Source organism: Mesoplodon mirus, assembly GCF_964341445.2.
Source record: "Mesoplodon mirus genome assembly, chromosome: 6".
NCBI classification, from domain to species: Eukaryota; Metazoa; Chordata; class Mammalia; order Artiodactyla; family Ziphiidae; genus Mesoplodon; species Mesoplodon mirus.
The window spans coordinates 110,643,751-110,653,448 of record NC_138982.1 but is presented as its reverse complement, the minus strand read 5'-3'; the positions used below and the strand labels follow the sequence as shown (position 1 = coordinate 110,653,448).

Here is a 9,698-nt window from a genome sequence, read left to right as displayed (position 1 = left end):
TGATGGGGTTAATTCCCTTCCATAAGATTCTTAACTTGCACCCACCCAGCCCCTCTGTAGCCCTGCTGCGCCCCACTCCAAACGCCTCCTCCTCAGTAATGCGGGCCCCAGAAAGGTATGATATATTTTATCCTAGACATTCCATTTTAGTCCAGGAATCTACAGTGGTGACAAGGACATGGGACTCCTCCTGCCAGATTCCAAATTGGTCAAGACAATTGACATCCTGGCTGACAACTGTGAGAAAGAACCTTGGATTATTTTCTTTTATTTTTGCGGGACACCACAATTCCACATCCATAGGACACATCAGGCTTCAAGTTCCCTGTAGAATTCTAAAATAACCTTTGTTAATGAGGATGCCTGATACTGTTACTGTAAAAAATGAAACTGAAGCAGTGAAGGATTTGGAGGCAGAAGTGAAAGATACAACCAGAGTTGTAAATCTTATCAAATCAGAAAACTATGGGAAGATTTTGGCAGAGAAGAATGAACATTGCATTGACGACAATATTGATTTGCAGGAGAAAATTCAAATACAGGTAACACAGTCATTTGAAAAAGAGGAGAAGCCTTCAAAAGGGGAAGCAGAAAAGAAAAAGCCAGTGATAAGTTGCCCAGAAAAATGTTATCAAGAGATTCTAGGTCAAGAATACACTGATTCAACTGGCATAGGTCTACATGAATTTTTAGTAAATACATTAAAAAACAATCCCAAGGACAGTATGCTGCTGTTGAAATTGGAACAAGAAATTTTAGAGTTCTTTGGTAATAATGAGTCTCCACATAAAAAATTCTGCCCAATGACATCTTATCATAGGATGCTATTACACAGAGTCGCTGCTTACTTTGGATTAGGCCACAATGTTGATCAGAGTGGGAAGTCTGTCACAGTAAACAAAACTAGCAATACAAGAATACCTGATCAGAAATTTAATGAACATATTAAGGATGATAAAAGTGACGACTTTCAGAAATGATATATGATCAAGAGAGATAACTCTACCTTTGACAAAGATGATAATCAGATGAGAATACTTTTGAAAGCTGACAGAAGAAGCAAATCTATAGAAGAGAAGAGTACCAGAGAGTTAGAGACCAAATATTTTCCCAAGATCCCCTGTGTTCCCAAGAGAATAATATTATTGACAAAAGCATCCAAGATGAGGATGCTAGTAGCACCCAACAGAGGTGCCAGATATTTAGAGTTAATAAAGATTCTTCAGGGAGATCAACAGATAGCCATCAAAGCAGCAGTGAGAACGAGTTGAAGTACTCTGAATCATGACCCTGGAGAAGCACAGATTCAGACAGCTCTCTCTGAAACTTCAAGCCTGCTGTAACCAAAGCCAGCAGATTCAGTGGAATTTCAGTTCTGACAAGAGGTGACAGTTCTGGAAGAAGCAAAAGCATAAGCAGGCTTTCAAAAACAGTTCAGCCCTTCATAAACCCAGATGGGAGTCCAGTTGTGTATAATCCTCCTATGACTCAACAACCAGTTAGAACCCAAGTGCCTGGACCTCCACAGCCACTTCTGCCTCCCCCATCACCCCAACAACAAGCAGCTCAACACATTTTCTCACAGCAGGACAACCATGGGTCTCAGTGTAGTCACCTGAGTCTTGTCCACCAGCCATGCGCAAATGGTTCTGATCCTCATGCCACCATGTTCCAGTCCACTGTTGTTCTTCAGTACAGCAATCTGGTTCTATCATGACAGCAGCCCCGCCACCACCACCGCCTCCTCTTCCTTCCCTACCTCCTGGGCAGCCAGTCCCTACTGCTTGCTATTTTGCCTCTGGTCATCCTGTCAGCCAGCCTGTGCTTCAGCAACAAGGATATATTCAGCAGCCCTCTCCACAGATGCCAGCCTGTTATTGTGCTCCAGGCCACTACCACTCCAGTCAACCTCAGTATCGCCCAGTTCCTTCTGTCCATTACAATTCACATCTAAACCAACCACTACCCCAGCCTGCCCAGCAGACAGGTTATCAAGTTATGCCCAACCGGCAGCAAAACTACCAGGGGAGTGACAAAGTGAGAGAGTGGCATGGACATATATACACTACCAAACGTAAAATAGATAGCTAGTGGGAAGCAGCTGCATAGCACAAGGAGATCAGCTCGATGCTTTGTGACCACCTAGAGGGGTGGGATAGGGAGGGTGGGAGGGAGGGAGATGCAAGAGGGAAGAGATATGGGAACATATGTATATGTATAACTGATTCACTCTGTTATAAAGCAGAAACTAACACACCATTGTAAAGCAATTATACTCCAATAAAGATGTAAAAAAAAAATCCCCAATAAAATCGTTGACCAGGAAAAATAAACAAAATTATACAAAATAAAACAAAACAAACAAAACAAAACAAAAAAACAGAAAACAAAAAACTACCAGGGGATAGTTGGAGTTCAGCAACCCCAGAGTCAGAGCCTAGTTGGTGACCAGCCCAACAGCATTGGAAATCAGATTCAAGGAGTGGTCATTGCCTATCCTTCAGTGCCATCATTTCAGGTTTCACTGCCTCAAGGTTCTCAAGAAATTGCTCATCAGACTTATCAACAACCTGCTATGTTTCCTAATCAGTCTAATCAAGGATCTATGCCTACAGCAGGAATGCCAGTTTACTACAGCATCATTCCACCTGGCCAGCAAAATAATTTAAGCTCCTCAGTAGGTTACTTGCAACATCCAGGATCAGAACAAGTACAGTTGCCTTGAACTACTTCACCATGCATTTCCCAGCAGCTCCAAGGCCACCAGTGTGCAGCTGTGCCACCTCCACTACCTGGTGGCGGAATGGTGACGATGCAGCTCAGTGTACCAAACAATCCACAATCTCGTGCCCATTCACCCCCACAGTGGCAACAAAAAAATATTACGGTGATGACCAGAGAGGACAAAAGTGTATGGAATTTAGCAGTAGAGACAATATTGTTCAAGAGATGCCAGATACCCGTTACTTGGCCAGCCCCTGCAGTACAACCCTCCTGCTGTTCTGCACGGACACATTCCAGCCCAACAGGGTCAGCCTGGCAACAGGCATGAAAACCGAGGAAGGAAACAAGCTAAAAAAGCTGCATCCACCGACCTAGGTGCTGGAGAAGCAGTTGTTGGGAAGGTCTTGGAAATTACTGAACTACCAGATGGAATAACTCGTGTGGAAGCTGAGAAGCGTTTGGGGGAACTCTTTAAAATTGGCACCAAGATCTGGTGGCCCCGGGACGCCCAGTCCCAGCCCCGGCTGCATCGTCACCCACTCTGCTGTGGCAGCGGGGACAGCACTGTCAACTCCGAAAGCTCTAAACCTAGTGACTTGGCCTCCAAGCTGTCTTAGCCACATTAGCCACATTCCCCTCCATCTCGGCTGCACAGAATTCTCTGAAAAAACAAATTAACTGAGTTAACGAGTTTAAGCTGAGAACGAGCAAGAAGCACTATGACTTTAACATTTTGGAAAGGGCAAGTTCTCAGTAACATCCACTTTGGACCCATGGCCTTTGTGATTCCCCTGTCCTCACCCATCTTTAACTGGCTTGGTATTTGGATCTTCTGTTAACATGAGACTCCTAGGATGTGTGGTCGTGGCATTACAACTTCTGAAGACAGGCCAGTGATCCAGCAAAGGGGGGAAAATACATATTTCACCCCAGATGACTGTAGGAATCCACATCGGAATGATACAGAGTTAGCAGCTTTTTCTGAGGAAATGCCGTTCAACTTCCTCCTAACTTTTATAGTTATTTTACTTTATATTTCTGAATTCTTGTGTCAGCTCTATTGTACAGCAAATTATTCTTCAAAATGGTTACAACAAGTTGCAACCTGTATTTCTTTTTTTTTGCAGGCAGCACAGTATGACCCAAGATAGAATTTGGGGGAAAAAGAATGCAGGAGTGTAATAACCAAGTCACAACTGTGTACTGTCTTTGGGGGACTGGAGGGTGACTAAGGAGACCCCACAAATAGAAGACTACTCTTCCCCTGTATCTCTAAACAGAGAAACAATTTCCAGAAAATATAGAACTCCCTCATAGGGTCTTTTCCTTATTCACTTAGGTCATATAAACATTAAGTGTAAAGTAAATTATGTTCTTAACACCTCTAAATCAAACCACTTAGGTTCAAAGGGGAATAGGAATCATTCTAGGCAGGAAAATACTTCCATTTTTTTAAAAGTCTCCCTCCAATAATTAAATGTCACTTATTTTCATTCTCTTCCTTGTGGATATTTTTGTCACCTGAGGAAATGCATTTGATGAGTGCTGGAAACTTCTTAAGTGGTTTAAAATGTGTTTTCATTGTTTGCAGCACATCACTGGACATCAAAGATTCATTGCACTTATGAACAAGGAACCTGTTTTTCAATTTACAAGGCTGTACAATGTGTGCTGATGCAAGCCTTTTTCAGTTCAAGAGAATAAATGTTTACAAATATATACCCACTTTGTCTTTTGTAAATTAAAATCATGTTTTTAAATGAGAAAAAAGATAAAATAAGCCCAATGCAATGCACTTTATTTTAACTAGGTTTAGTAATTGTCCAAAAAGTAATTCTCAAATCAGAAAAATTATGCTTCATGTATATCAGGAATAATATCTTCCTGTTTACAACAAGGTTTTAATCACCTTGATTTTTATAATTACTCCAATAAAATATTTGTAATACCTTCTCATATTAGAATTATAAATAATTATTTGTGGTAATCTAAATTTTACTTATGACATTAAGTTTAATTTAATGACTTATTTCTAAATACTTGGAGGAAAAACATTTTATTTTATCCTCTATTAGAATAATATCAACTGTTTCTAAAAGCAACTGTCAGTTTTACTGTATTTACTATGGCAACAAGCCTAGTTATTATGTGTGTATGATTTATTTTCAACAGATGTATAATTATTTCTAAAACAAACAGATATATACTCTTACAAAATTATCTTTTTAAATTTGAAGTTGTAAAGCATGGTAGTTCTAAATCATAGAACATAAAACCCTTAAAACTTCCACTTTTCATCCCTGACTTATAAATAATATTTAGCACTTCTGAAAAAAAAGAATCTTATAACCGAATTCACTTAGTGGAATAAAGCAGTGCAGTAGATAATATGCTTGCCGCCTAATTTTTTCTCCTTTACCCTTGGTACCAGAAAGACTTAGTACTTATGATGGCCAGGACACCACACTCCCTTTAATGCTCAAAGCAGTAAATGCTTCCAAATTAAGTTTTCATCTTGATTGCAACCACCTGACTCTTTGTTAGACCTCCAGAGCTATTCATTTTGCTGTTTTGCAGTATAATCGTTATACAACTAAAAATGCTTCCTACCAGTCTTGTCATTAGGGTGATATAAATTTGTTCCTCTACTTCTGAACTTCCAAGAAGGTGACAGTCCTCTGTTAATGCAAGCCTTGCGAATACCAAGGAGATAATTGTGGCAGTATCACAAACTGTTATCCCAATCTGGGGAGGCAAAAGTGTATGCATAGCCTAGTGATAGAATGATTCTAATTTTCAAAGTGAAAAATCAAGGAAATAAAATTTTCCTTCACTAAATTTGACTGCTTTTTATAAAATAACTTTGTTGCATGATTATACCAAAAATCTTCTTCTTTTTTTACTCTGCCTTATCATTCATACATGCCCGTCACTGCTGATATTATCCTATATCTTCTAGGAAGATGGGAAAATCAATAGGATTCTAATTTTAAAACTAGCTAACTTTCAGATATATTTGTACTACCCTGAACAAAAGATTCTCCTCTGGCTTTATGTTCTTCCCCATGTGGGGTCCACAGACTCTCCTTTTCAGAGATAGTGATGACTTTCCTATTAATTGAGAGACATCAGATCAGTCTCAGAATCTGTTATAAGCAGATATAGGTTATGACTGCAAGAGCTGAAGCATATAGTTAGTCTCATTATCAATGTGTATGTAGTATCCTTTCTGTAACACCTGCTCAAGCAACTATTTCATGAGCTATAATCTGGATAACTGTTCTTTGTTCTTCTGTAAGACCAGACAAAATTAGCTCTTGAACCATGATGGAAAAAGCCTTATTATGTCTTACTGACCACTGTAACTATAGTCAAGCTATAAGGAATATCACTAGATTCACATATTCGCTTCTCAAAAAAGAATATATTGTATATATATATATATATATATATATATATATATATATATATATATATATCTTCTGCCTTTTATATGATGAAAACTGTCATGGAAAAAACAGATTATTCAGTTATAATCCCCATATCTGGTTCTTCAAGCTCTTCACGTGAGGATCAGCAGCTTTTCTCTTGACATAATCTATGCATGCTTAGCTCCTGGTTTAGCAGTGGGTGGCAAAAGTCTGGAGATAATCCTATTCCTATAATGCTGAAACATAGGATCTCCAGAGTTTTATATACTGCTCAGTAGCTTGTTTCTGACAAAAAGTCACAGAAGCTATCATGCAGTAGAAAAATTAGAAGACATAGTACATGTTGAAACTCAAATAATTATCAATGTGATAATAACAACTAAAACAATAGTAGGGTGGATGGATCATGGAAATAAATAGTATATTCTGTAACCCCTGTAGAAAATTACTAAAAGGAAATATGAGAATTAAGAACAGAGCCCAATAGAATAGCTTCTAGACTCATACCTTTTCCATATTATTTAGGCCATATAAGTTAATTTTCAATAAGATAATGTTAAAATAAATATTGTCTTGTTATTTGTACGTGATTTCTAATGGCTATATTAATATTGTTTTGCTTATAATTTGTAAGTGAAACAGCATGAGATATAACAATTAACTACTAACAAGACCCATCTGTACTTAAATATATTTAACTTATACTCTTACAGGTTTTTTGCTGAGTAACCTTTTTTAAGAGCTATAATATTGACTTTTTCTCCCAATTCCAGTTCTCCTTAAAAAACTTAAATTTCTAAAAAATGACGTTTTGATTTCTCTTCTATATTTTAGAATTCAATTGACCTTGAGTCTCAAGATGGCAGAAGAGTAAGACTTGGAGATCACCTTCCTCCCCACAGATAAATCAGAAATACATCTACATGTGGAACAACTGCTACAGAACACCTACTGAACACTGACAGAAGACCTCAGACCTCCCAAAAGCCAAGAAACTCCCCACGTACTTGGGTAGGGCAAAAGAAAAAAAGAAAAAAGAATAAACAGAGACAAAAGAATAAGGATGGGACCTGCACCAGTGGGAGGGAGCTGTGAAGGAAGAAAGGTTTCCACACACTAGGAAGCCCCTTTGTGGGCGGAGACTGCAGGTGGCGGAGTGGGGGAGCTTCAGAGCCATGGAGGAGAGGGTGGAGGGCAAAGTGGAGAGATTCCTGCACAGAGGATCGGTGCCGACCAGCACTCACCAGCCCGAGAGGCTTGTCCGCTCACCCACCCGGGCAGCGGGGGCTGGGAGCTGAGGCTCAGACTTCGGAGGTTGGATCCCAGGGAGAGGACTGGGGTTGGCTGCATGAACACAGCCTGAAGGGGGCTAGTGCACCACAGCTAGCCAGGAGGGAGTCCAGGAAAAAGTCTGGAGCTGCCAAAGAGGCAAGAGACTTTTTCTTGCCTCTTTGTTTCGTAGTGGGCGAGGAGAAGGTATTAAGAGCACCGCCTAAACGAGATCCAGAGACAGATGTGAGCCGCGGCTATCAGCGCGGACCCCAGAGACAGGCATGAGATGCTAAGGCCGCTGCTGTTGCCACCAAGAAGCCTGTGTGCGAGCACAGGTCACTCTCCACACCTCCCCTCCCGGGAGCCTGTGCAGCCCGCCATGGCCAGGGTCCTGGAATCCAGGGACAACTTCCCTGGGAGAACACATGGCATGCCTCAGGCTATTGCAACGTCACACTGGTCTCTGCCACTGCAGGCACACCCTGCATCTGCATGCCTCACTCACCCTGGCCTGAGGGAGCCAGAGCCCCCAAATCAGCTGCTACATTAACCCCATCCGGTCTGAGCAAAGAACAGACGCCCTCCAGCGACCTACACACAGAGGTGGGGACAAATCCAAAGGTGAACCCCGGGAGCTGTGTGAACAAAGAAGAGAAAAGGAAATCTCTCCCAGCAGCATCAGGAGCAGTGGATTAAATCTCCACAATCAACTTGATGTACCCTGCATCTGTGGAATACCTGAATAGACAACGAATCATCCCAACTTTAGGGGGTGGACTTTGGGACCAACGATATATATATATTTTTTTCCTTTTTCTCTTTTTGTAAGTGTATGTGTTTGCTTCTGTGTTTGATTTTGTCTGTATAGCTTTGCTTTTACCATTTGTCTTAAAGTTCTGTCTATCCGTTTTTTTTTTTTTAGTATAGTTTTTAGAGCCTGTTATCATTGGTGGATTTGTTCTTGGGTTTGGTAGCTCTTTTCTTTATTTTTTTTTTTAAATTAGTTATTTGTTATTTTTAATAATTATTTTTTTTATTTTAATAAATTTATTTTCTTTTCTTTCCTATCTTTCTTTCCTTCTTCCTTTTATTCTTTCTTTCTTTCTTTCTTTCTTTCTTTCTTTCTTTCTTTCTTTCTATTTTTATTCTGAGCTGTGTGAATGACAGGGTCTTGGTTCTCCAGCTGGATGTGAGGTCTGTGCCTCTGAGGTGGGAGAGCTGAATTCAGAACTTTGGTCCACCAGAGACTTCCCAGCTCCACATAATATCAAATGGCAAAAATCTCCTAGAGTTCTCCATCTCAACGCCAAGATCCAGCTCCACTCAACGAACAACAAATTACAGTGATGTACATCCTATGCCAAACAACTAGCAAGACAGGAACACAATTAGCACACATTAGCACACAGGCTGCCTAAAATCATAATAAGGTCATACAAACCCCAAAACACAGCACGAAATGCAGACCTGCCCACCAGAAAGACAAGATCCAGCCTCATCCACCAGAACACAGGCACTAGTCCCCTCCACCAAGAAACCTACACAACCCACTGAACCAAACTTACCCATTGGGGGAAGATACCAAAACAACGGGAACTATGAACCTGCAACCTGCTAAAAAAACAGAGACAATAAGTTAAACAACATAAGACAGAGAACCACACAGCAGATGAAGGAGCAAGGTAAAAACGCACAAGACCAAACAAATGAAGAGTAAATAGGCAGTCTACTTGAAAAAGAATTCAGAAAAATGATAGTAAAGATGATCCAAAATCTCGGAAATAGAATGAAGAAAATACAAGAAACATTTCACAAGGACTTAGAAGAACTAAAGAGCAAACAAACAATGATGAACAACACAATAATTGAAATTAAAATTTCTTTAGAAGGAATCAATAGCAGAATAACTAAGGCAGAAGAACTGATAAGTAACCTGGAAGATAAAAGAGTGGAAATAACTATTGCAGAGCAGAATAAAGAAAAAATAATGGAGGACAGTCTCAAAGACTTCTGGGACAACACTAAACAGACCAACATTCGAATTATATGGGTCCCAGAAGAAGAAGAGAAAAAGAAAGGGACTGAGAAAATATTTGAAGAGATCACAGGTGAAAAGCTCCCTAATATGGGAAAAGAAATAGTTAATTAAGTCCAGGAAGTACAGAGAATCCCATACAGGATAAATCCAAGGAGAAACATGCCAAGTCACATATTGATCAAACTATCAAAAAGTAAGTACAAAGAAAAATTATTAAAAGCAGCAAGGGAAAA

At 39.9% G+C, this 9,698-nt stretch overlaps 1 pseudogene across 1 annotated transcript; it reads left to right on the top strand.

The window, feature by feature from the left end:
- Positions 1-353: 353 nt before the first annotated feature.
- Positions 354-3,481, top strand: LOC309806513 (R3H domain-containing protein 1-like; annotated as a pseudogene). The gene is made up of 2 exons: positions 354-2,025; positions 2,402-3,481. The product of its transcript is annotated as a R3H domain-containing protein 1-like (transcript).
- Positions 3,482-9,698: the final 6,217 nt, after the last annotated feature.